Below are 26,883 nucleotides of genomic sequence, written 5' to 3'. Positions count from 1 at the left end.
AGAAGGAGCTGGGATTCTTCCCCAGAGAAATCTTCTGCTGGTTGCCTGAAGTAAAAAAAAACCTTTATTAATTATTTTCACTGAGGCTTGCAATATGGTAGAAGACTGTTGATATTATCAAGGTATAAGGATTATCTTTATTACTTTCCCTTATTTATTCATAAAAATATTCTTTCCTCTATCAAAATCCAATGGCATTTTTCACAGTACTAGAACAAATAATTCTACATTTTGTAAGGAAACACAAAAGACCCCAAATAGCCAAAACAATCTTAAGCACAAAGCTGGAGAGATCACACTCCCTGATTTAAAACTATACTACAAAGCTACAGTCATCAAAGCAGTATGGTACTGGCACAAAAACAGACACGTAGATCATTGAAACAGAATAGAGAGCCCAGAAATGAGCCCACAATTATATAGGCAATTAATCTACAACAAAGGAGTCAAGAATATACGATGGGGAAAAGACAGCCTCTTCAATAAATGGTGTTGGGAAAACTGGACAGCTACGTGCAAAGGAATCAAACTGGACTACTTTCTCATACCATCTACAAAAATAAACTCAAAATGCATTAAAGACTTATACGTAAGACCTGAAACCATAAAATTTGTAAAAGAAAACATAGGCAATCTGCTCTTTGACATCGGCCTTGGCAATATTTGTTTGGATATATCTCCTCAGGCAAGGGAAACAAAAGCAAAAATAAACAAGTGAGACTACATGAAACTTAGCTTTTGCATGGCAAAGGAAACTATCAATAAAATGAAAAGGTTATTTGAATGGGAGAAGATATTTGCCAAGAATATATCTGACAAGGGGTTAATGTCCAAAATATACAAAGAACTCAACATAAAACAACAACAACAACAAACAACCCAATTAAAAAATAGGCAGAGGATCTGAATAGACCTTTTTCCAAAGAAAACATACAGATGGCCAACAGACATGTGGAAAGATGCTCAACAACACTAATCATCAGTGAAATGCAAATCAAAACCACAATGAGCTATCACCTCACACCTGTCAGAATGGCTATTATCAGAAAGACAACAAATAATAAGTGTTGGTGAAGATGTGGAGAAAAGGGAACCCTTGCGCATTGTTAGTGGAAATGTAAATTGATGCAGCCCAACCACTATGGAAAACACTACAGAGATTCCTCACAAAAAATTAAAAACAGAACTACCGTATGATCCAGGAATTCCACTGTTGGGTATTTATCCAAAGAAAACAAAAACATTATAGAAAAGATATATGCACCCTTATGTTCACTGCAGCATTATTTACGATAGCCAAGATATGGAAGCAACCTAAGTGCCCATCAACAGATGAATGGATAAAGAAGACGTGGTGTGTATATATATACAATGGAATATTGCTCAGCCATAAAAAAAAAAAAGAATGAAATCTTGCCATTTGCGACAACATGGATGGACCTAGAGGGTATTATGCTAAATGAAATAAGTCAGAGAAAGACAAATACTGTATGATTTCACTTACATGTGGAATCTAAAAAACAAAAATGAACAAACTTAACTAGACAGAAACAGTCATAGATACAGAGAACAAACATGTGGTTGCCAGAGGGAGGTAGTGGGGAGGGAGATTAAGAGGTACAAATTTTCAGTTACAAAATAAATGAGTCACAGGTATAAAATGTACAGTGTGGGGAATATAGCACATAATATCATAATATCTTTGTATGGTAACAGATAATTAGGCTTATGGTGATCATTTTGAAAAAGAAGTATCAAATCACTATGTTGTATATCAGGAACAAGCATAGTGATATAGGTCAATTATACTTCAAAATCAAACAAATTCATAGAAAAAGAGATCAGACTTGTGGCTACCAGTGGAGGGGAGGGGAAATTAGACGAAGGCAGTCAGAAGGTACAAATTTCTAGTTGTAAGAGAAATAAGAATGAGGGATGTAATGTACATCATGATGAATACAATGAACAGTGCTGTACGTTACATATGAAAGTTGCTAACACAGTAAACCCTAAGAGTTCTCCTCACAAGGAAAAAATACATTTTTTCCCTCTTTCTTTAATCCATCTATATGAGATGACAGATGTTCACTAAACTTATTGTGGTCATCATTTCATGATACATGTAAGTCAAATCATTATGCTGTACACCTTAAACTTATAAAATGCCATGTGTCAATTATATCTCAAGAAAACTGAAAGAAAAAATATTCTTTCCTCAAGGAATCATCATAACGAATTTTTAGTACCTTAATAAAAGAATATGGCAAAACCAAAGACACATGAGAAATAGTTTTCTCAACTATACATAACCACATGCTATTGTAGTTATAAAGATAGATTATGAATTTCATAGTATGGAGAACTTTAAAAACAGGATAAATGTTTATCAATATTTCCTACAGTCCTGACTAGGGAAAAATTTTTAAATGTGAAGCGATCTCAAACTGTTTCTTAACTATATGTTCAAAGAGTTTGCCATATTGGGGATAAGATTTTACATCAATATTCTTTAGCCTAAATCTTCCCATTTCCTGCCCACCACCATTTTCCCCTTTCACAGCATGGGCTGGTCCACTACAGAAATTTAAAAGTTACAGTGTGTTTTACTATTTTGTGACATTATAGACTGGGTTAGGGCTATACATGCAGATACACAAAGGCATCCTTATACCATTTGTATATTGGCACTCACCATGCAGGAAGAGAATTGTTATCATCAGCCCTATCTTTTTAAATTATATGAAAAATCAATTTAATAGGAAGGGGCCTAAAATATGCCTCTATATACAATAATTAATTCGGAAACAACATGCCCACAACCAAGGCATATCTTGCATTCAACATGCATATCTCATTTTAATCCACCTCCACTACCACCATTTTAAAATTAAGATGCTTCCTGTTCTTAACCCACACATTCTCACTGTCTTGCACACTCTTTGACAAAACTTAATATTAAGCTTGTTTTCATTCTTTCAAGGGCTTTAGATTTACCCACTGTTGCAGGGTAAAATATTCCTGAAAACAGAAAAAGCAAAAAAAACTTAGCTCGTCCAACTTACCCAGGACTCTCCAAGGCTGTTCTGTGAATTCAAGTGCTTCCCCATTGACAACACGTTACAGTAGATTTCCCTGTTCATTGGACCCAGGACACCGGCAGCTCCAGGTTAGAGGGGCTCACAATATTTAGCCAGCAACCTTTTGTACCGTGCAAAACACAGATTATCAAATAAGCAGCCCGCATGTCTGAGGGACTCTCATGCTGCAACCTGAGAAGGCTGAAAAAGGACACCAAGAGAGGGAGCTGCTAATTAATTCTTCTCCTCCTCACCAGCCCCAAATGTTTCAGACAACAACTACTCTGGGAACACAGTTTTGACATGGTCAAGATAATGACTTGATTTGTTCCCAAAACGCTGGGAGAGCTGCTGCAACCCTATCTGGTGAGAACCATTTGTACTCTTTTCTTCCCAAAGCCAGAAGCAAGGCTTGCTTCTAAAGACAAGAAATACTTCCTGTCTTTTTTCCAAGCCTGACAGTCAAGGGGCTGACTGACCGTGCATTAAAGCCTTATCAACCTGACACTGAATTATGGGCTACTTTAGATTAGCCAAAGCAACATCCGTCTCTGGGCTGCCAAAACAGAATTTCCTGACCAATGGTATTAAAATACAGATGTCTTACAATATGCCCAGAAACAGAAATTAGGACGCAAGGTTACCTCGCATTAGAGTCTTTATTGGGAGGGTAGGGGTGGATAGTGAAAAAGGCTAAAGGAGCAAAAACAGGTGAAAAGTTGCAACTTGCTGAATAAGAATTATATGGTAGAGAGGTGGGGAGGCAAGATGAAAACTGACACAAATGAGCCTGTGGCAAAGTACATAAGGACACTGTTCTCAGCTCCACCCTCAGCTACCACCCTCCCACACCCTCCTCCTCTTCACAAAGATCTTGAAAGGTTCATCGACATCCAAGTTTCTTAACCTTTGCACAATGGACATCTGGTGTGGACTGTCCTGTGCACTGCAGGGTGTTTAGCAGCATCCCTGGCCTCTGCCTACTGGGTGATAGTAGCACCCACCCTCCCTGGTTCAGTTGTAACAACCAAAAATGTCCTCAGACATTGCCAAACATGTCCTGGGGGTGGGGCAAAACTGCCCCGGATTGAGAACCGCCGATCTACCCTAGGCCACCATGCAATGGGGGATGGGGGTGTAGTCTGCACACTAAACACAGGCACCAGCTAAGGCGGCACATGGGAACTAAAGTCCACCCATGGCCCACTCACCAAGTCATACACCCCAGGACTGTCTCCACCCACAGGGGGCACACCTTTTCCTAATGCCCTCAAAGGCTCCACCCAGGCCAACAGAAACACTACATCTACACAGGCTGCCTCTCCTTCCTCACTTCCCACCCACTCTTCCACCCTCTGCTCTGGGCCCAGCAGCCATCAAGCCTCTGAAACTGCTCCTGCTGCCAAATCCAGCAGACACAACTCAATTCTCATGGCTCCACAGGATCAGACACTGGTAACTATTTCCTCCTTGAAATGCACCCTTGAGGGCTTCCTCCAACCTTGGTGGCCTCTTTGGTCTCCTTTGCAGGCTGCCCTTCAGGGTTCAGCCCTCAGCCCTCTTATCCCACTCTACAACGCCACCCCAACTTGGTGGTCTTATTACCTCACAGCTGCAATGACCATCCATATGGGGGAGACTCACAGAATTCAACTCACTGCGCTCTTAAGTCTGCTTTATTTTTTTTAAATTTTTATTATTATTTTTTTTTAATTTTTACTTATTATTTATTTTTGGCTGTGTTGGGTCTTCGTTTCTGTGCGAGGGCTTTCTCTAGTTGTGGCAAGCGGGGGTCACTCTTCATTGCGATGCACGGGCCTCTCACTATCGCGGCCTCTCTTGTTGCGGAGCACAGGCTCCAGACGCGCAGGCTCAGTAGTTGTGGCTCACGGGCCTGGTTGCTCTGCGGCATGTGGGATCTTCCCAGACCAGGGCTCGAACCCGTGTCCCTTACATTGGCAGGCAGATTCTCATCCACTGCGCCACCAGGGAAGCCCTTAAGTCTGCTTTAAATGCAGATTTCCAGCTGACATCTCCCTTTTGATGTCCTGCAGACCCTAGAACTCAATCTAAGCTCATCGTCCTGCGGCACAAACCTCCCAGGATTCATCTCACCTAGTAGCAGCCGGCCTTCCCAGAAAGCTGGGCACTGTGCTTCACTCTTTCCTCCCCATTCAATCAGCTCAGCGCTCCTACTCCTAAACCTCCACTCTGTCCACCTTGCTCTAGCCCCTTGGCCCCTGCCCTCGCCCAGACTAAGACTTCTCCCACCTGGGTATCACTGCAGCTGCCTCAGTTCTCCCGCCATCCTCACATCCACCAAGCCGGAGGGAATTTTCCAACCTGCACTTCTAATTGCATCATTCAACAGCTTAAAACTCTACAATGATTTCCTACCACCCTTGAGATAAAATTTCAAATTTCTTAACATGGTCTACCAGGCCCTTTATGACCTTCCTCCCCATGCCACACCCCACCCCCACCCAACTGCACCCTCCGAGTTGAAATCACAAGCTAAACTCTCTTTGATTCTGAACACAGGATGCTCTCCCTCCTCTATCTGGAGTAGCCTCTTGCCCAAATCTACCGCTTCACCTGGCTAACTCCACCTCACCCAACAGGTTTCAGCTCAAACTTCTCTGACACCCCACCTCCCACTAATGTTCCCAGTATTGATTGATTGATTGATTGATTGATTGCCGCGTTGGGTCTTTGTTGCTGTGCGCAGGCTTTCTCTAGCTGCAGGGAGCGGGGGCTACTCTTCATTGAGGTGCACAGGCTTCTCATTGCGGTGGCTTCTCTTGTTGCAGAGCACGGGCTCTAGGCGCATGGGCTTCAGGAGTTGCGGCACGTGGGCTCAGTAGTTGTGGCTCGTGGGCTCCACAGCGCAGGCTCAGTAGTTGTGGCACACGGGCTTAGTTGCTCCGCGGCATGTGGGAACTTCCCGGACCAGGGCTCGAACCCGCGTCCGCTGCATTGGCAGGCGGATTTTCAACCACTGCGCCACCAGGGAAGCCCTGGTCCCAGTTTTATGTGCCCATAATAGCCTGTAGCTCCCCTATCAGAGCACTTACTCTGCTTATTTGCTTGACTACCCAACTAAACATGCTACTTCTCCTCTTTTCACCACCCATCAGCTTCAACCTTGCTTATTTCTCCACACAGTGTTGGCTGGTCCCTCTGTTACCTGCTAATCTCAAATCTGTTATGGCTCATCATCAAAAGCGAATATAGGCAGCAAAACTATAGAATACCCCTCTCTGCACCAGAAGCTATAGAGATATCAACACATACATATAAATATATGAAATAGAACTAGTCCTCGAGAAAAATATCAAGGTGGGGAAACAGCATAACATGAAATGTTCTACTTACTAAGCAATAGGTCTACAAATGCAAATTAGTAAAGGCAGCCTGAGAAAATAGGTAGTTAGGAGACGTGAAATGGGGAAATTATCAGGATGAGGCAGAGACAGTCTGTAGCCTCCTTCTAGAAAGATTTGGACTTAGATTTTGAAGGTGGTGAGGGGCAAACTGACAGGCATAGAAATTAACTAGAGAAATGTCAAATTTTGCAACCATCAACAACTTTGTAAAATCAGTTGGATTTACCGTGTTGTAAACTGCTCCCTGCTAGTTTCTGGTGGCATTGACAGCACAACATGGAACAGTCACTCTTTGGTGGCATGAGAACTGTAAGGCACAGAGATCTGTGCTGACTCTGCCTCCATAAAAGGAGCAGTGAGTCCAATTTTCTCAAATATATAATTGGATAGAAATACTAATAAATAGGTTGGGTAAAAACTAACTTCTTGTTACCTCTCAACACACTTACTTACATGACATTTTAAAATTGGAAAATTTTCAACCTGTAACCTTAACAGGTATCATTTATGAAGCCAGATGTCTTACAAATATGCCTTCATTTGATTCTTATGGCCATCTTCTGAGAGGAGTAGTATTATGCCCATTTTACAAATGGGAAAACTGAGGCTGTGATTGGAACAGACAGAATTTTCTTAAAATCTTACTCCTAAGCCTATGTCCTAAGCTTACTCTCAAAACAAGTACCTGAGCAAGAAATAGCTTTTTCCAAATAGCACCCAATGGCAGAAACCCATCTGTTCCAAAGGAACCTTTACAGGTATCTATAATTAAGTCAGGAATGTTCCAACTTAAACAAGTTTCTGTCAATTTAGTTTTTAAAATAGCTCTGGCCTGAGGCAAAACATGCCTCTTAGGTACTTTTCAGACTGTTTTGTCAATCATGGAGTAAACTTTACTGAAAAGCTTTAAGTTCTCCTCCTTTCTGGAGAGCTGAGAACAACCCAGAATACTTAAGAATTTGTGCCTCTCCTTTATATGCAACTTAAAAAAAAAAAAAAAAAGAGGTCCTAGGCTCCTTGGACTTTGAACATGCCTCAAAAGAAGACATCTATTGAGCGGTATTACATGCCAAACATGCTGTAACACCATCTTTCTTAAATTCAGTCACCCTAAATCGGGTGCTATCGTTACCTCCATTTTACAGATGGGAAAGCAGAGGCTGAGAGAAGTCCAAAGCTGTGTTCTTTTCACTCTCCCTACCATGCGGACTTTGCCACTATCTGCTTGTCAATGCTGCACCCAAAAGCTCTGCTCTGAGACAAAAAAGGAGGACTACCTTAACAAGGGTGGAGGAAGAAATCAACTCAATAGGTAAGTGTTTGAGCCTACTAAGGGTAAGATGCTGTGTTGAGGGAGAAACTAAAAGGATTGGAAACCTCACAGAAATTGTCTATGTACAGTGTTAAAGACACAGCCAAACCAGTGAAAAACAGAAAACGATCCCTCTAAAGGTCTCTCAAGCCTCAGCATGACTGACATTTTGGGCTGAATAATTGCCTGTAGTGAGGGCTGTCCTGTACATTGTAGGGTATTTAGTAGCATCCCTGGCCTCTACCCGCTAGATTCCCCTGAATCATGAAAATCAAAAACGTTCAGACATTGCCAAATGCCCCCTATGGGGCAAATTCACTCACTCCAAACCCCTTGAAAACCACTGCTCTAAATGAGATAGGTGCTGAAATCCATAGACATAACTGGCTACTTCAGGGCCTTATCTGCCTCAAGTGCAAGTCTTCAGAGCTCTTTTTCAACATATTAAGACATGAACCAATCAAATGCAGAATTATAATCTTAGAAGAAAAAAAAAAAGAACCCCCCAAATTACTCCTTCATAAAGGACATTAGTAGCACTTAAGAGACAATGTTTACATTCTCCCAGACCTGTGGTTTGCTCAAAAATTAATTTATCCCATCCATGCTTTGATCTTCTAACAAATTATTTCCTGAGACAAGATTTAACTTGTGAGGGCCCTACAGGCTAAGCAGCTGTGAGAGGGGAAGCGGCATCAAATTCCAGGTGGCAAGCGGAAAGGGGGCTTCCCGTCTCCCCAAGGGGACCCTGCTCAGAAACACACCCAATGCCTCAGAGGGGTCCGATTTTCCCATGGAAGATTAGAGGTTCAAACTACAATGCAGCTGAGCTTTGTCTTCAAAGAAGAAAGAGACTTTTAGGAGGTGGGTCAATTTTATATATCAGTACTAGTATTTCCGTTATGAAAGGCTTTTTGTTGTTGTTTTAGTTTTAGTTCTTAATTTCACAATAAGGAAGACAGTCAAAACCCAAGTGGTCTCCTTGCTTCTATCCCTCCTTTTCCCTAAAAGAGGGAAGCAGGAAGCTTCCAGTCTTCCAACAGCTTTTGCTCATCTCACACCTGTCCCGCAAGATGCATGCTGCCAGCCAGAAGGAACTCATGAGCCCTGAATAAAATGCCTGTTGTATTAGAAACCACATGCTTGACCTATAGAAATGCTGGCTGCAAACTAAGACAGGAGAGTTAATCGTGTAATGTGTTCATACCTTGCCTTGTATGGTAGGCAGAATAATGCACCCCACCCCCAAAGATGTCCAAGTCCTCATTTCCAAACCTATGACTATGTTACATTACATGGCAAAAAGGACTTTGAAGGTGCGATTATAGTTAAGGACCTTTGAGGTGAGGAGATCTCCCTGGGTTATCCAGATGGGTCCAATGTAATCATGAGTCCCTGAAAGCCGAGAGCCTTTTCTGGCTGTGGTCAGAGAGAGGACGATAGAAGTAGCAGCAGGAAAAATGCAAAGCGTGAAAGGGACGCAATTCACTGATGGTGGCTATGAAGACGGAGGAGGGGGTCATGAGCTAAGGAACGTAGGTGTGGCCTCCACGAGTTGGAAACAACAGATTCTCTCCCAGAACCAGCCCTACCCACCCCTTGATTTGATTCCAATGAGACCTGCGTTGACCTTGTGACCTACAGAACTGTAAGATAATACATTTGTGTTGTTTTAAGCATTAAATTTGTGGATTTTGTTACAGCAGGGATAGAAAACTAATACAGACTTTGGTACCTGGAAGTGGGGAGCTGCTATAACAGATTCCAAGAAATACGGAAGTGGCTTTAGAATTTGGCAGTGAGTGGAGCCTGGAAGACTTCTGAGGAGGATGGTAGAAAAAGTCTAGATTGCCTTGGACAGACCTGTTCATAGACATATGAATGTTAAGGATTGCTAGGGATGACTCAGAAGGAAGTGAAAAACATGGTAGAGAAAACATAAATTGCTTTAGAGAATACACCTAAATGGTCAAGAGCAGAGGAAATCACAAACACTACCATTCGACCATACTGCCTACTGTGCGCTCAGAAAGTAAAACCCCAGAGTGGGGGAAGGCCCCTGACAAATCGGGGACACCTCTGCTACACAGCAGCCTCACTGTACAGACTGTCTCACTTGGCAATGAGCAAAGCGGCTGTTCTTGGAATGCTGCTACATCCCAGCCATGTGACCCAGGGCAAACAACCTCTCTGACCTGCACGCAGAGATGATGTTATCAATAGCACCCATCTCGCAGGACTATTCTGGGTATTAAATGAGGTCATGCACAGAAAGTCCTCAGTGCGGGGCTGAGTACAGAGTAGGCACTCAAAAGTGTGAGCTATTTTTTTGACCCAGTCTAGAGGGAAAAATAAGTGGACAGGAATATATCCTTCCTTTCTCCCCCAGGAAAGTCTTCCCTAGGGAAGACTTAGGGCCTAAGCATAAAAGAAGAAAACAGAAGCAAACTTGGATGTTCAGGAAGCCAGCACTCTATAAATCAAAGGCAAGGTTTGGGGACTCAATGGGGCTATTCCAAAAGGCAAGGGACAGATACACTGGGGGCTGGGGAAGCTGCCCAAGGCTGCAGAGAAAGACAAAAAGGAGGTTGAGTTGTTCCTCTGGGTGACTCTATTACTGGAAACTTGCCAGCTGCAGTTTGAGAACACTGGGCAGAGATACTGTGCCACCGCCAGTGCCAACTTGGACAGGAAGTGATGCGGCTGGGTCCCACGGTCAAGAAGCCAGCAGGAGGGGGTGAAGGGGGTACCCGCAAAGAAAGACATCATTTTTAATTCTCCAGCCTGGCTTCCTACCTCAGCTTCCCCTCTCCCCTGCCTCTACCCATCACCATCCATGGAATTATAAAACACAACAACGAAAATTAAAAGACCACAGTTATTCATATATAGGTAAGATAGCAAAATTTTACAGAAACTCATAGAATTTTCTACTTAAGAAAGTTTTCTTTTTTTTCCTATTGCAAAATTTTTTTAGTTTTGGAGCTTTCATAAGGTTTCTGGGACAAGACATCACCGGGAAGTAAAAAGGCACTAAAAGCATTTGAATATCCTTTCTGTCTCTGTACCCTTGACGGTAAATTACGGTAGTTCATTCCCCAAGATTAACAGTCAATAGTTAAATGTCAGCCAGCAGGCTACTGCATAACTAAGAGGGGAAAAAAATCACCTTAGGAATGATTACGATAAAACCAAGTGGCAAAGAATTAAATCATTCTCCACTAGTATGTTTATAAGATATATACTTCTGCCAACACAGCCTTTTCTGCTTAACAGCAGCATTTTCCTCCTTTCCTTAAGAAAATCTGGTGCCTGCAGAAAAGACATCACATCTTACATTACTTTGTTGACAGTAAAATCCACAGCTTCCCTGGCAATGTGATTAAGGCACACATTTTTATGAGCAAAGCACATGTACCCACTGAACACAATAATGCTTTCAAAAAAGAACAAGTTTCAAAAGTTCTTCCAACAAGCCCATTGTTTTTGGATTTACAAGCTGGAAAAACGTACATTTCTGAATTCCATTTTCTGAATTTCCACAAGCTGGGTAGGTCTAAAGGCTCATTCTTCATACTCCCACTATTATTATTCATTCCCTTTCCCAGCAAACCCATCTACCAAGGCAGATGTATTATTTGGGTGTATATGACAACAGAGCTGGATCTTATTTCTGCCCACCCCTTTTTCTGCTCCCCATGCTGCAAACCTCTCCTAACCCTTGTGGATAAAAAAGAGTGGTAAAAGGAGTGGGTGGCATATTCTTCTCCTTAACTGAACCCAAATCTGTAGACTCTGGGATTGTCAGCTAGTCAATCTCCAGATCCTCCTGAAAGGATGATGTGAGCGCCTAGTGATTTTGTTTTGTTTTTCATAAAGCTGGAGAAGGGAGGTATGGCTTGGAGACAGTTAGATAATGAACTTAGCTACTGAAAACAAATTCCAGACTACTTTTTGAAGAGGAAAACAACATAATGGGTGGGAACTGTTCCAAGTTCACATGACCTTTGCATCTGCCTCACTCACTCTAGAAATGCCACCCCAGTTTTGATGGACAGTGCCCAAAATCAACCTGTTACCCCTGACTTCTTAGTAGGCAGTGTTCGTCTTCAACCAGGATAGTCTAGAAATCCAAACATGATCTAGGAAAAACTATTTGGGATTCAAATAAGTCAAATAATTCAGACTGGAAGATCGTAAGTATTTTGAAGGATAAAAATATATATGTCTGTATACAACTTTCCATTTTATATGCCTCTTTCAGAGGCAAAAGAGATTTCATATACCACTTTAAATGCATTATGCATTATTTCATCTGTTCCTTACAAAGAACCGAGTAACAAACTGTTTCCGTGTTTGTTCATTCTTCAGATGAAGAAACTGAGGCTTAGCAAGGTTGAACACGCCCGAAGTCACAAATCGGCAGACCTAAACTCTGATCCCAAATTCATGCCCTCCACCCAGGATTAACTAATCTTTGATATACAGTGATTAGCCCCAGGTTCTAAAAACAGCTATGGCTCCTCCAAATTGCCCTGGGGGGTCAACAAATTTTACTGACAATATTAATGATTATCTCCTTTTTTCAACCATCTTTGTTCCTACATTATGAAAACCTTACACACCCACCTTTGCCTCCGACTGGCAATAAGTCACAGTATCTCCTTGGCACTGGCTTCAAAGCAATGCAAATATTCAAAAGTGCCTTCCTCTTCAAAGAGTCACCATAACTGCAGGACAAAATCCAATTCCAAAACTGTTCTGACCAGCAACTACATGGTGCCAGATGCCCCATCATCTTCAAAAAGTTACCTAGGGTCTCTGATCACAGCTACCTCCCTGCTCCCTCCTGCAGCTGTGTACACAATGTTTATTATACCACAATGGCCAGTTTTGTTTTCTGGCCAAGAGAGAAGATATGCACAGTTGATTGAGATGCTACTGTTAGTAAGGAAATCTTTGATCCACTCTAGAAATCTGGAAGTGCATTTCTTCATAATAAACTCAGGCAGTTTTACCCACTTCCAAGATGTTCCAAAACCAGTGATTAAGACTGGTTTTGGAACATCTGAATGTTCCAAACATTAAGACATTTTACATTTTAATCCCAGGCTTAACCAGCAAATTGTATGCTCAAGCAAAGGAGCTTGGTGAAGACTTTCAAATAAGGAATGTTTAGCTTCTGAGCATCAGCTATATATCTACACATAAAAATGAAACAATTGGAAAGCAGAATAGTTGTTGTCAGGGAGGAGCGGGGGGGGGGAAATGAGGAGTTAGCGTGTAGTGGGTACAGAGTTTCTGTTTCGGAAGATGAAAATGTTCTGGAGATGGATGCTGGAGATGGCTGCACAGCAATGTGAATATACTTAATACCACTGGATTGTACACTTAAATATGGTAAAAACAAAAAACAAACAAGAAAACGTATCTACCATTCAAGTGAATGCTTCTTTTTTGAAACCTCTCACTTACGAAGGGAAATGAGGCCACAGCACCTTTTAAAACAAACCACTGAAAGACCCTGGGCCCATTCTAGGCATTACAGGGAAGACTTTAAACACAAGTTTTAGTTCCAGAGTCCCTAAAGAAAGATGAATACTCTCAAATTACTTTCCAATCTATATATGCTGTAATGTCTAAATGGAGCCAAAGTTTCCTCAGAGTCCTCTGAGGAGAGGACTGACCACGGGGGCTCAGAACAGCCCACCCATCATTTTACAGTCTTGTTATAGACTGAACGTTGGTGTCCCCTCCAAATTCATATGTTGAAGCCCTACTCTCCAATGCGATTGCGTCTGGAGGTGGGGCCTTTGGGAGGTAATTAGGTTTAGATGCGGTCATGTGGGGGGAACACCCACGATGGGATTAGTGTCCCTGTAAGAAGAGGAAGAGGCCAGAGCCCCTCCTCTCTCCATACGTGAGGACACAGCAAGAAGGCAGCCTTCCACAAGCCAGGAAGTGGGCTCTCACCAGCACCCAACCATGAGGCACCTTGCTTGGACTCCCCAGCTTCCAGACCTCTGAGAAATACCTGTTGTTTAAGTCACCCAATCTGTAGTATTTTGTTACAACAGCCTGAGCTAAGACAAGTCTACTCCCTAATATATCTGTGCTTCCTTAATGTTTTAAACTCATTAAAACAGTTTCTGAAATGCCTCACTCATGAGCATAGTTTCAGGGCACCACAGCTCAGGCAGCCACCTAGACAAGTTCTTTTCTTTCTCGTTGTCACAATATTAATATGGTAACAGTCTGGCGCTCTCTCTCTCTCACACACACTCACACACACACACAGAAGTGGGAACTGCTTTTTCCACTTTATGGGCTATTTCGGAGTTACACTGAGGAGAGATGCCAAAAAGCTGTCATGGTTCGGAATGAAATGGTCTCCGGTTCACTGAGTCTCTTTTTTCATCTCAGATGAACAAAGGCTTTTCACTGAAGGAAAATCACCAATGCTGTTTGCACTCCAGTTGACTACTGATGCTGTACTTTCATCACCTGAGAATGAACTAAGAGTTGCATCTCAAATGACTTGGAGCTCCTACAATAAAGTCTCTTCAACTCTCAAAGAGTTTTGCTGTGCAATTGCTGACCGATGTAATCATTTTTTCCCCCCTCCCTCAAGGCTAAATGTTCTGATGCGTAAGCCAATCTTCATGCCAAAGGTACGACTTACCCTCGTTTGGGCATCTTGTTTTCCCCCATTGGAAAAAAGAAAGCAAGCCTTGAGTTAGAAAACTATGACCTTTACCTAGGGTGGTGTACTTCTTTTGCATTATATAAAATTCTGATTGGTTTCCTTTAAAATTTACATAATTCATTTTTAAGTGTCAGTGCAAAATTGATGATTAATATCAACAAAAAATAAAAATAAAAACCTAATTTCCCTACTACAAAAATATGTTGGAAAACTTTTAACAATTAGAATAGTGTTACAATTAAAATATGAATAGCTCAGCAGATCAACAGAACAGAAATGAACACAAAAACATATGGGATTTAGTATATGATAAAGGTGGCATTTCCAATCAAAAAAGAAAAAGAAAAATGAATTATTAATAAATGGTTGGGAAAACCAGCAGCCATCTGAAAAAAGTAAACTGAGATCCCTACTTCCTAAAATAAATTTAAGATGGATTAATAATTTAATTATAAAAATGGAAACCAGAAAAGTACCAGAAGAAAACCTGGTCAATTAAAAATATATATTTTAGGGTGGAGAAGATCTTTTTCCCTTTATGGAATTCAATTCAAAGGCCTTAAAAGAAGCAGTTGGTAAATTTACCTACATGGAGAAATGTAACATAATCCAAGTAAAAAAATGAATAATAAACTGGGAACAACTCCAATTCTTATCAATGATAAGGGACCTATTTCATTTATATATAAAGTGACACAACTTGAAAACTAATAGCCCAATAGCAAAAGACACAATAGTTCATAGAAAGGTAAATATTGTACAACTGGCTCTTATAGACTCATGAAAAGATATTCAACCTCCTAAGATAAATGCAAATTAAAACCGCATGAGATCCATTTGTCACTTATCAGATTGCCAAAGATTAAGAAGTTTCATAACATACTATGTTGGCAAGGATGCAGAAAAATGTACTTTCATACCTTGCTGGTGACAATTATATATATTAGCACAGCTTTTATGGAAGACATTTGGGGCTATATCTATTACAAGTACAAATGAATACATATCCTTTCACTTGGTAATTCCATATTTAGAATTTTGTCACATGTGAGCAAAATAATGTTTGTACAAAATTATCCCTTGCACCATTGTTGCAAACAGCAAAATCAATAGGAAATATAATAGACTGAACAAAAATGGGAGTAACAGTAAAAAGAACTACTATGCTGTTGTGTTTAAAACTATAAAAATATAGGAGAAACTGTACCTACATAGAGGAATCTTGAGACATGATTACATGAAAAAGCAAGGTGCATAACAAAATGTAAAGTATGTTATACTTTGTGATTTTAAAGGGGGGGAAGAATATGAGAATATACCCACATTCGCTTTTTATACAAAAACAGAGTATTTCTGGAAGGAAGGGCACTGATTGCCTCTGAGGAGGGAATGTGGTGGCCAGTGGCAGGAATTGAGAGGCTTTTTATTTTGCTCTTTTATATCTTTTAAATTCAAGCCATGTATTATTCATTTGAAAATTACTTTTAAAAAATTTCCTATATATATATATATATATTTTATTGGAGTATAATTGCTTTACAATGTTGTGTTAGTTTCTGCTGTACAATGAAGTGAATCAGCTATATGTATACCTATATCCCCTCCCTCTTGGACCTCCTTCCCATCCCCCACCATCCCACCCATCTAGGCCATCACAGAACACCAAGTTGAGCTTCCTGTGCTTTACAGCTTGTTCCCACTAGCTATCTGTTTTATGCATAGTAGCGTATATGTGTCCATCCTACAATGAGGTATCACCTCACACCGGTCAGAATGGCCATCATCAAAAAATCTACAAACAATAAATGCTGGAGAGGGTGTGGAGAAAAGGGAACCCTCTTGCACTGTTGGTGGGAATGTAAATTCATACAGCCACTCTGGAGAACATTATGGAGGTTACTTTAAAAACTAAAAGTAGAACTGCCACATGACCCAGCAATCCCACTACTGGGCATATACCCTGAGAAAACCATAATTCAAAATGGAAATCACTTTTTAATGCAGTAAAAGGGTTGTGAGTAAAGCTGAAGAATTCAACCCAAAATTGAAAAAAAGAGACAGCAAGACCTAGAAAGGAAAAGGAGAAACGGTAAGAAAATCAGAGGATTGCTCCAGAAGGATCAACATTTGAAAACAGGGATTCAATCAATAGAAAAGAAAGTTATCAAAGATAATTCAAGAAATTTTCCAATAAGTGAAAAACGTTAAGTTTCTAGATTGGGAAGGCCAGGCCACTCTGTGTCCAGAAAAATCAATGAAAATAGATCAGTTAGACTACTTGGGACAAATAAAAGATACTAAAAGCTTTCAAAGAGAAGAAGGGGGAAAAGTTCCAGCTTTCGTAAAAGGCTGGAATTTTAGGAAGCAATATTTTCAAAGTTCTGAAGAAAAAGGATTTCCAACCTAGAACTGTATGTTTAGCTAAACTATAGAGAGTATGGCAGTGGGGGGCTGGGGTACAACTTAGACACGCCAAACCTCAAGAAAATGTATCTCCCGTGCACCCTTTCTCAGAAGCTGCTGGCTAATGCCCTCCACCGAGATAAGCGATCAAGAGAGACCACAAGGAAAGGAAACACCACGGGATCCAGGAAAGAGAAATGGAGGGCATCTCTGGGGTGATGGGCACACTTTCATAAGAGATGCCTTCAGGAGGAAAGGATCAAACGGCAACCCTGAGGTTTTTAAACAAATAAACAAATAAAGAGAGGAAGGTTAGGCTTCAATTTGGGGTGAATCAGTAACAGGTGCATAAAGCTAAAAAAACAATTCTTAACTCTGGGTAAGAAAAAGGTGTATGAGGAAGGAAATGTCATTTAAATTACACATCTCAGCTATGAATGATTTTCACAGTCACTATAATCTAAATGTTATATATTAATCAAATTTTTAAAAACTATATTTACATTAGGAGGATTTTAGAAAAGAGTGTATGGGAGAAGTTACAAGTTTTATAGTCTCATCTTCCACAGTATGAAGACAGGAAATAATATCCAAAGTCTGATTTTAAAAAAATCAAGAAATGACAGAACAAGCATATTTTTCTCAAAATACTGCCATTTTCACAGTCTAAGCCAGTCAGATATCAGCATTTTCTTATGGCTCAACAACATTAGAAGAAAAAAAAATTTCTAAGTAGTTTCCTTTAAGGGAAAGGAATCAGGGAGAGGAAAGTAGGGCAGAGAGGTACTATTTTCATTTACAGGCCTTATAGAACAATTTGACTTTTTAAAGTATTCAAACAAAATGTTAACATTTTTCATAGAGCCTATATTCAAGGTTTTTTACACATGAGAATCAATGATGGGCTACTCTGCACTGCCAATACAATAAAATCCATATTTCAAATAGCCTCTAAGAACAGTCTATGGTTTTTAAGTTACTGGTGCTGGTTCTGCCCACCAACTCCTACCTGAGGGTTAGGGACACAGGCATCATCTGGCTGACCCATTCATTAGGAGAAGCGCCTCAGACACAATGCCAGGATGGCCAAAGTCCTTGAAGGTTCGGGATTTGTCAGGTTTTCTCATTAAAATTAGAATTCCCAGTACTGTTGTGCTTTCCAGTACCTCATTCTCATGAGAGGTGAAGTCAGGGATTTGTGTGGGTTTGGATGCAGAACTTGATGAAAAGCAACTTGAATAGGAAACTGAGTTGATCTGTAGAACCAATGGCTTTGGGTAACCAGATTTTTAAAACAAACTGAAACTACTGATCCTCTGGGTGACAAATTCAATTTGTTAAAAAAAACTAGTTGCACGGTTACTAAGGAGTCACTGCGAAATCCCCATTTCCAGTTCTAATGCATAAGCAGCAGCCCCGGGAGCAGGGAAATTGGCACAAGCCTTTGAGGCTTACTCTCCTAGGTCACAGTGCCAACTAACATCACCATATGCCTGCTTAAATAAAAGTACACCACTTATTAGAATCATTAACTCAAATTTTGCCAACTCATAAATAATGAAATTCCGCAGATTTTTCTAAGCACCTTTGTGAAAGAACTTGCCCAAACTGAAAAGAGTTTTCTCCAAAAACTTTCAAGCAAAACTGAAGTTCCAGGAAGACATTTAGGCCTATGGCTTTGGATACCCCCTAAAACTACTCCCATTTGAAAAGCATGCACTAGGACATCAGTTATGTGTCCAGACTGAACAGCCTCCCGTTAATTTAATCCTTTCTGGTTTTAGCCAACAGTTCCTTTTATTGAACTGTGGCAAGAAATTTTTCAAAGCCCATTCTGTTAGAAATTAAGGTCCTTGGGTTTAAGAAGCAAGAATTTGGAATTGACTAGCCTAAGAGGTAGACAATAGTATCAATAGTTTACAAGTATTAATGTACTTGTAATTCAAATAAAAGCCTACAGAGAGATGGCATATCCAAAGTTGCTGTTTCAGAACACTGATCAAACTATTAAGTGGCATACTACCTGAAACAATGGTGCTGACCTAGCCGAAAGTTCAAAAGAAAACCAGCTATAAGCTAAGACAAACAAATCTCTTGGATAAACTGTGAATTCTCCTTTGTAGAGTACATATGAATTCTTATACACCACTCACTCCTAAAGGTTACTTGAAGGGTCTAACAATAAAAGGCATAGTTCTTGTCCAAAAACAAACAAGAAGAACTACAGAGCAACTTTGCAGCAAATGAAGGCTGGGGAGACAGGAAAGGAGGGGAATGACTGTATTATTTTACCTACATACTGAAACACAGAATCACTATCAAAGCTGAGCATGAAACTTAGTTCCTGGCATCCTGGTAGCCAAAGCATAAAAGGAAATACAATGAGGTACACAACTTTCATGACTGAGGAAAAAAAGTCCGAGTTTATCAGGGAAATACTGTAAATGTTTTTCTTTTTTTTTTTAATATATTTATTTTATTCATTTATTTTGGGCTGCGTTAGGTCTTTGTTGCTGCGCACGGGCTTTCTCTAGTTGTGGCGAGTGGGGGCTACTCTTCGTTGCTGTGCACGTGCTTCTCATTGCGGTGGCTTCTCTTGTCGTGGAGCACAGGCTCTAGGCGTGAGGGCTTCAGTAGTTGTGGCATGCAGGCTCAGTAGTTGTGGCACGCGGGCTTAGTTGCTCTGGGGCATGTGGGATCTTCCTGGACCAGGGATCAAACCCGTGTCCCCTGCACTGGCAGGTGGATTCTTAACCACTGTGCCACCAGGGAAATCCCTGTAAATGTTTTTCTAACAGTGAACTAAAACATACACTGCCTCCTATGAGGGATTCTGCATGGCACAGCAAATACTCATCAGTAGTTTATTCAACAACAAAGATCTATTAAATGCCTTCTACTTTTCCAGGCTCTGTTCTAGAAGCTTGATATGTATCAGCCAACAAACCAGATAAAGGTCCCTGCCCTGGAGAAGCCCATATTCTACTGGAGTAGATGGACAATAATCATAGTAGGTAAATTACATATGTTATTATTATGTTATGGGGAAAAGAACAGGAAGTGCTGGGCAAGGGGGATCAGGAGAAAGCAGATTATAATACTGGACAGACAGTTGAGGCATGGAGATGGTGACATCTGGGCAAGGACACAGCATGAACAAGCATGGAGATAAGAAGAGCTAATCAATGAATTTGGTAAAGTAGCAGGATACAAAATTAATGCACAGAAATCTCCTGCATTCCTATACACTAATGATGAAAAATCTGAAAGAGAAATTAAGGAAACACTCCCATTTACCATCGCAACAAAAAGAATAAAATACCTAGGAATAAACCTACCTAAGGAGACAAAAGACCTGTATGCAGAAAACTATAAGACACTGATGAAAGAAATTAAAGATGATACAAACAGATGGAGAGATATACCATGTTCTTAGACTGGAAGAACCAACATTGTGAAAATGACTATACTACCCAAAGCAATCTACAGATTCAAGGCAATCCCTATCAAACTACCAATGGCATTTTTCACAGAACTAGAACAAAAAATTTCACAATTTGTATGGAAACACAAAAGACCCCGAATAGCCAAAGCAATCCTGAGAAAGAAAAAGAAAAACAGAGCTGGAGGAATCAGGCTCCCGGACTTCAGACTATACTACAAAGCTACACTAATCAAGACAGTATGGCACTGGCACAAAAACAGAAATATAGATCAATGGAACAGGACAGAAAGCCCAGAGATAAACCCACGCACATATGGTCACCTTATTTTTGATAAAGGAGGCAAGAATATACAATGGAGAAAAGACAGCCTCTTCAATAAGTGGTGCTGGGAAAACTGGACAGCTACATGTAAAAGTATGAAATTAGAACACTCCCTAACACCATACACAAAAATAAACTCAAAATGGATTAAAGACCTAAATGTAAGGCCAGACACTATAAAACTCTCAGAGGAAAACACAGGCAGAACACTCTATGATATAAATCACAGCAAGATCCTTTTTGACCCACCTCCTAAAGTAATGGAAGTAAAAACAAAAATAAACAATGGGGACCTAATGAAACTTCAAAGCTTTTGCACAGCAAAGGAAACCATAAACAAGACAAAAAGACAACCCTCAGAATGGGACAAAATATTTGCAAATGAAGCAACTGACAAAGGATTAATCTCCAAAATTTACAAGCAGCTCATGCAGCTCAATATCAAAAAAACAAAAACTCAATCCAAAAATGGGCAGGAGACCTAAATAGACATTTCTCCAGAGAAGATATACAGATGGCCAACAAACACATGAAAGGATGCTCAACATCGTTAATCATTAGAGAAGCGCAGATCAAAACTACAATGAGGTATCACCTCACACCGGTCAGAATGGCCATCATCAAAAAATCTACAAACAATAAATGCTGGAGAGGGTGTGGAGAAAAGGGAACCCTCTTGCACTGTTGGTGGGAATGTAAATTGATACAGCCACTATGGAGAACAGTATGGAGGTTCCTTAAAAAACTAAAAATAGAACTACCATATGACCCAGCAATCCCACTACTGGGCATATACCCTGAGAAAACCATAATTCAAAAAGAGTCATGTACCACAATGTTCATTGCAGCTCTATTTACAATAGCCAGGACATGGAAGCAACCTAAGTGTCCATCGACAGATGAATGGATAAAGAAGATGTGGCACATACATACAATGGAATATTACTCAGCCATAAAAAGAAACGAAATTGAGTTATTTGTAGTGAGGTGGATGGACCTAGAATCTGCCATACAGAGTAAGTCAGAAAGAGAAAAACAAATACTGTATGCTAACACATATATATGAAAACTAAAAAAAAAAAAAAAATGGTTCTGAAGAACTTAGGGGCAGGACAGGAATAAAGACAGAGATGTTGAGAATGGACTTGAGGACATGGGGAGGGGGGCAAGGGTAAGCTGGGACGAAGTGAGAGAGTGGCATGGACATATATACACTACCAAATGTAAAATAGACAGCTAGTAGGAAGCAGCCACATAGCACAGGGAGATCAGCTCGGTGCTTTGTGATGACCTAGAGGGGTGGGATAGGGAGGGTGGGAGGGAGACGCAAGAGAGAGGAGATATGGGGATATATGTATACGTATAGCGGATTCACTTTGTTATAAAGCAGAAATTAACACACCATTGTAAAGCAATTATACTCCAATAAAGATGTTTAAAAAAAAAAAAAAAGAGAAGGAAGACTGTGGGAAGAATGAGTCTGGGGGGAAACCAGGAATTCCATTTCAGCCCTGCTGAGCCTGAGGTGGCTATCAGACATCCAGGTGGGGATAAGAGAAGGTAGCTGGACATGTAAGCATGGAGTTGGGAAAAGAAGTCAGAGCTGGAGAAATAAATGTGAGAATAACCAGAATATGGACGGCACCTAACGCCATGAGACTGGATGAGATCACCAAGGGAGTGAGTGTCTACAGAAAAGAAAGGATCAAGGACTGAGCCCTAGCCACCACCACCGCCCCCCCCCCACCCCACCCCAAATCAAGGATACGAAGAGCTAGCAAAGAAAACTGAGGAGTGGCAAGTGAGCCAGGAGAAGAACCAGCAAGTGTAGAAAAAGTTTAATATGATCACGGTTTATATTACCCATCAATAACAGCAAAAGGCATATCATCAAGTCAGAGTTCAGGGAAGGCACTTCCAAGGGGAAGCTACAGCACAGCAGTCCAGGAATTTAGCTTTTGGCCAATTCTGGCTTGATTACCATGATCTGTCAGCACTACTTGTCTGTAGTGAAGGACAAGCCAGGACAGGTCAGAGGCTGGAGGTCAGGAGAGCACAGGCAGACACGCACTGCTAGCCCAAGAATATCAGAATTTGGAGAATAAGCTAGGTTAGATGCCAAAGTAGCTCACTGGGAAATACCAACTTCAACCCCCCAAGTAAGTGTGTAGTCCTTTCCTGATCAGTCCCTGCAGTAGTGTCCATTATACTATTTACATTCTGCCAGTTTAATCCCACTCTCGGTCCTGGGCCTGGAAGCAGATCCCATGGTACACCAGGAGCCCCTTCCTCATTAGCAAAGGGCTAGAAAGAGTCTCTTGCCCTGAGTCTGAGTACAAGGGACAGAGACCCCCGTAATCCCCTAAGCACACACATCTGCTTGTGAGAACAATAAAGCAGAGAACAAAGAGAGCAGAGAAAGGAATGTTCTCCCCACCCTACTCCACCCTCCCTCCCTCTCTCCCTCCCTCTTTCTCTCTCTCTCTGTGTACTTCATGTAAGTAGGTCCTCTTAAAATCTTTAAATGCACCAAGTAAGCATAATATGTGTGTTTATATACAGCCTTCCAAAGTTCCAAAAAGGCTTCTGTTCCAAAACTAGACTAATTTACCTTAATTTTAAAAACAGAAAAAAAAATTAAATTCAGAACAAGGGAAAATATAATGGAACAGTAAATGAGGCCTACACCAGTTAGAAAAAGTGACTGTCATTAAGCTCTACATGGCTGTTTAACAGTGGGATATAAACTTAAAGCAATAAAGAAACTGCATCTCTTACAAGACTCACAGTGTTCAATCAATCAAATATTTTTCCAAGAAATGTCCCAGAATTGCCTGATATGGAGGCCTAGGACAGCTTTCCTAATGGTTCTTCAAAAAAAGGCTGCTGAAGCCACATAGCACAGGGAGATCAGCTTGGTGCTTTGTGACCACCTACAGGGATGGGATAGGGAGGGTGGGAGGAAAACGCAAGAGGGAGGAGATATGGGGATATATGTATACATATAGCTGATTCACTTTGTTATAAAGCAGAAACTAACACACCATGGTAAAGCAATTATACTCCAATAAAGATGTTAAAAATAATAATAATTTTTTTTAAAAAGGCTGCTGAGAGACACAAAAGGGATCACAATGTGTGAGAGTTTCCTGCGGGTTTTCTTTTTTTTTTTTAATTAATTTATTTATTTTTGGCTGTGTTTGGTCTTCGTTGCTGCACACGGGCTTTTCTCTAGTTGCGGTGAGCGGGGGCTACTCTTCGTCGCGGTGGGCAGGTTTCTCATTGCGGTGGCTTCTCTTGCTGTGGAGCACGGGCTCCAGGCACGCGGGCTTCAGCAGTTGCGGCTCGCGGGGTCTAGAGAGCAGGCTCAGTAGTTGTGGCGCACGGGCTTAGTTGCTCCATGGCACGTGGGATCTTCCTGGACCAGGGCTCGAACCCGTGTCCCCTGCATTGGCAGGCAGATTCTCAACCACTGCGCCACCAGAGAAGCCCCTCCAGTGGGTTTTCTTAAACTCTTGACTGTCCCTCAACAATGTAAGCTGAAGACATCATACATCTAATTCATTAAAAGAAATTAGAAGTTAAACAAAGTACAGCAGGACTTCCCTGGTGGCACAGTGGTTGAGAATCTGCCTGCCAATGCAGGGGACACGGGTTCGACCCCTGGTCTGGGAAGATCCCACATGCCGCGGAGCAGCTGGGCCCGTAAGCCACAACTACTGAGCTTGGGCGTCTGGAGCCTGTGCTCCGCAGCAAGAGAGGCCCGCGCACCGCGATGAAGAGTGGCCCCCGCTCGCCGCAACTAGAGAAAGCCCTCGCACAGAAACGAAAACCCAGCACAGCCAAAAATAAATAAATAAATAAATTTATAAAAAACAAAAAAGAAAGTACAGCATTCCAAGTACCCAATATTCTGATGGAAATGGTGTGTAAGATCCTTTAGAATTTCATGAATGAGCACTATTTCTCTGTTTTCATTAACAGCTGGGGCAGGCAAGTGCTCAGGAAGAACCTAGATTGCAACATTCAATGTCACCAATCAAGTGTCCACTTGCAGAAGAAATCTCAGCATTCTCATAAAAATTACAGAAACTATCCAAGACTCTTGCCTAAACAGATGGCCCCCAACTTTATACAAAGGGTGTAAGGGTAAACATGTAGGAATGACCAAGCTCCTCCCACCCCGACAGAGTTCTGAATCTCTCCACCATGTAGATGGTGATAACCAATCAAGGCACTAAAGTTCTCCATCTCTCCATAAGTATAATTATAATCTGCCATCTTTCTTTAAAGGATTCTGATTTTGTATTTTTTAAATGATAAGACAGAAATTTCCCAGTAAGAATATTAGCAAAAGCTCAGAAATTTTACTTGTGAAAGAAAAATACAGGGAATATTTACTAGGCCCTAATAAATTTTAGTTTTGCCAAAAGGCCCCATCTCTTCCCTTCTCTTGACAGTACCATCTGCCTTTAATTGACTGCCAAGACCATATTAATTCAGACAATTAAACAAAAGACAATGACCAATAAGATAGCAGTAACACATGGAAAATCAAGAAATAAAAGTCCAGAGAGTAAGAAGAATCATTTCTTGATTAAAATACAGATCTAGACCCTTGAAAAACCATGAGCGGAAAGTTACCGAATTGTGGGTACAGCTCTGCAGCTCATAAAAGATTCATCAGTCCTGTACAAAAATTAGACACTGTTTTCCATATCTAGGCAGATTTCTGAAGCATAACATTTTCAAAATAAACCCTGAAATACAGATTTAATCAATTCCGAAAGCTGTTTCTGAATCAGCATACAGGCCATTAAACTTCTTTGAATTAAATACAGTTTTCCACTATGGTAGATTATGTTGTTGTTTCGATTATTTGCCGCCCTCCCCATAAGAGGATTTTACCTCATATACCATGTGACTTATAGTCTCCAAACAGAAGTATTAATTATACTTTCCTACCCTTTTGTTAGTAGGCTTAGCCATGTGACTTGCTTCAACAAACTGGATGTGAGTGGAAGTATCATATAAGCAGAAGCAGTAATAGCCATGAATGGATTGGTCATTTCCTTTCTTACCCTTTCTTACCCCCATGAGATTCTGTCCCAGACTGGGTGGCTCATTCAGCCTGGATCTAGAGCAAAGAAGACCCTTGGAGCAGAGCCACAGCCATCATGGAATGTGAACAAAAAATTAAAATATGTTGTTTTAATCCATTGAGCATCATCTAGTCTAAGCTGAGAAATGAAGCCAACGTTTTGTTTCAAAAAATGTTTCAATGCTCAATGGAATAATTAATACCCAGAGCAGCCTAATAAAGGTGGATAAATGTGTAGGTCTTAGTGCCAGTGAATTGTCATGCTAACCATCTGCATAAGAATATAATAAACTGAAAATAACATCTGCCTTTTTCTAATTAAAGTTTTTACTTTTATAAATATGTGCTTTAGGGGGAAGGGGAAAACTTAAGTTACTTGTTTGACTGACCTTTAGAAGACCTTGTTGAGAACAACAGTAGGTTCAAAGAAGATAAGGTTCAACAGCTCACCCTTCCACTGGCATGTAATTAATTAATCTCTAACTGATGTGGGGATAAAACAAGAAACAAGGTTACAAATTTAACTGGCATAACAGTCTCCTAGCAAAACAAGAAAATGTAACTGCCTGAGATTTTATGGGATGTAGAAATCATTCTTTTAAAAGTCTAGGTTAGGTTCATTTTCAACTTTTAGTATTAGTCCCTGCCTGGAAATCTTAACTCACCAGGTATAAGATCTGATGATGCAAATAGTCTTTCAAATGATCAAGTAGAACAGAACTCGATGAAAATTATTAGATCTCTCAAATTTTTTTCTAGAAGCCAAAGAAAAACAATGCCCAAAGTTAATACTCCTCTCATAGCTACTCTGATAAAAAATATACATGAATTCACTTAAAAACTTAATTTCTGAAGGAAAAATATTCAACACCACCTCTTGCAAATTTGCGATGAGGTCTTGGCAAGCTAGAAGTCCAGAGAAACTCAGAACACTTACCAAGACTAAGCTGACAGGTTGTCATATCCAGAGGCTGTGGTAAAGAGTCTGTTTAATTAGGAGGGAACAGTGGAAAAAAAAGGCAGAGTGAGAAGGTGCCCAGGGAAAGGTCAAGAGCAATTCTAAAAATCTCCACTCAGGCATACACTAAGTCAAGGTTTATAGATAATCCACAGCTTATCCAAGGGACTAGG

The 26,883-nt window shown here is 40.8% G+C and overlaps 1 protein-coding gene across 7 annotated transcripts in view; it reads right to left on the bottom strand.

Moving 5' to 3' along the window:
* Positions 1 to 26,883, bottom strand: part of KANK1 (KN motif and ankyrin repeat domains 1) — a 187,247-nt gene that overhangs the window by 146,277 nt on the left and 14,087 nt on the right. For 2 of the 7 annotated variants that reach the window (XM_061200375.1, XM_061200374.1), the window contains exon 1: positions 3,063 to 3,349. The exons of 3 other annotated variants lie outside the window; for them this stretch is intronic. The gene's annotated coding sequence lies outside the window, so the exon portion shown is untranslated. Of the gene's footprint in view, positions 1 to 3,062; positions 3,350 to 26,883 lie in introns of those variants that run through there. 2 more of the 7 variants (XM_061200369.1, XM_061200370.1) reach the window with 1 other exon arrangement.

This window comes from Eubalaena glacialis, chromosome 9, assembly GCF_028564815.1.
Source record: "Eubalaena glacialis isolate mEubGla1 chromosome 9, mEubGla1.1.hap2.+ XY, whole genome shotgun sequence".
Taxonomy (NCBI): Eukaryota; Metazoa; Chordata; class Mammalia; order Artiodactyla; family Balaenidae; genus Eubalaena; species Eubalaena glacialis.
This window is presented reverse-complemented; position numbering and strand designations above follow the sequence as displayed.